Source organism: Petaurus breviceps, unplaced genomic scaffold (assembly GCF_028583685.1).
Source record: "Petaurus breviceps papuanus isolate PSGF00001 unplaced genomic scaffold, PetGlider_PUasm1.0 387, whole genome shotgun sequence".
NCBI classification, from domain to species: domain Eukaryota; kingdom Metazoa; phylum Chordata; class Mammalia; order Diprotodontia; family Petauridae; genus Petaurus; species Petaurus breviceps.
Window position 1 is genome coordinate 2,033,022 of NW_027186308.1, and position 444 is coordinate 2,033,465.

The 444-nt window shown below is 49.3% G+C and overlaps 1 protein-coding gene across 1 annotated transcript in view; it reads left to right on the plus strand.

Moving 5' to 3' along the window:
* COL6A1 (collagen type VI alpha 1 chain) overlaps nt 1-444 on the plus strand; it is a 40,630-nt gene that overhangs the window by 17,812 nt on the left and 22,374 nt on the right. The gene's annotated exons all lie outside the window — the stretch shown is intronic.

Sequence of the window (444 nt, forward strand, 5' to 3'; positions counted from 1 at the left end):
CCTGTGCCTCATCTCCCTAACACAATTTATTAGGATAAAAGAGGCACAGGTGAGGAAAATGGAGCACTGCTGCCCCAAATAGGCAGACACGCATTGCCTTGAGCAGAGGGAGCTGGAGGAAAGCACCTCTTAATTCCTCCATCTCCCTCAGAAGCAGAGCTGAACAATGCCCTCAGTGCCATATTTACACACCCTTCCCCGTGAGTACTCAGATACCCTCCGCTGCCCACACACACACACACACACACTACACACAAACACACACACAACACACACTACACACCACACAAACACACACTCACACACACACTACACTACACACCACACACTCACACAAACCCACACACAGACACACCACACACACTACACACCACACACAAACACACACACACACACCACACACACTACACATCACACACACACATTCACACAAAACACACAGAC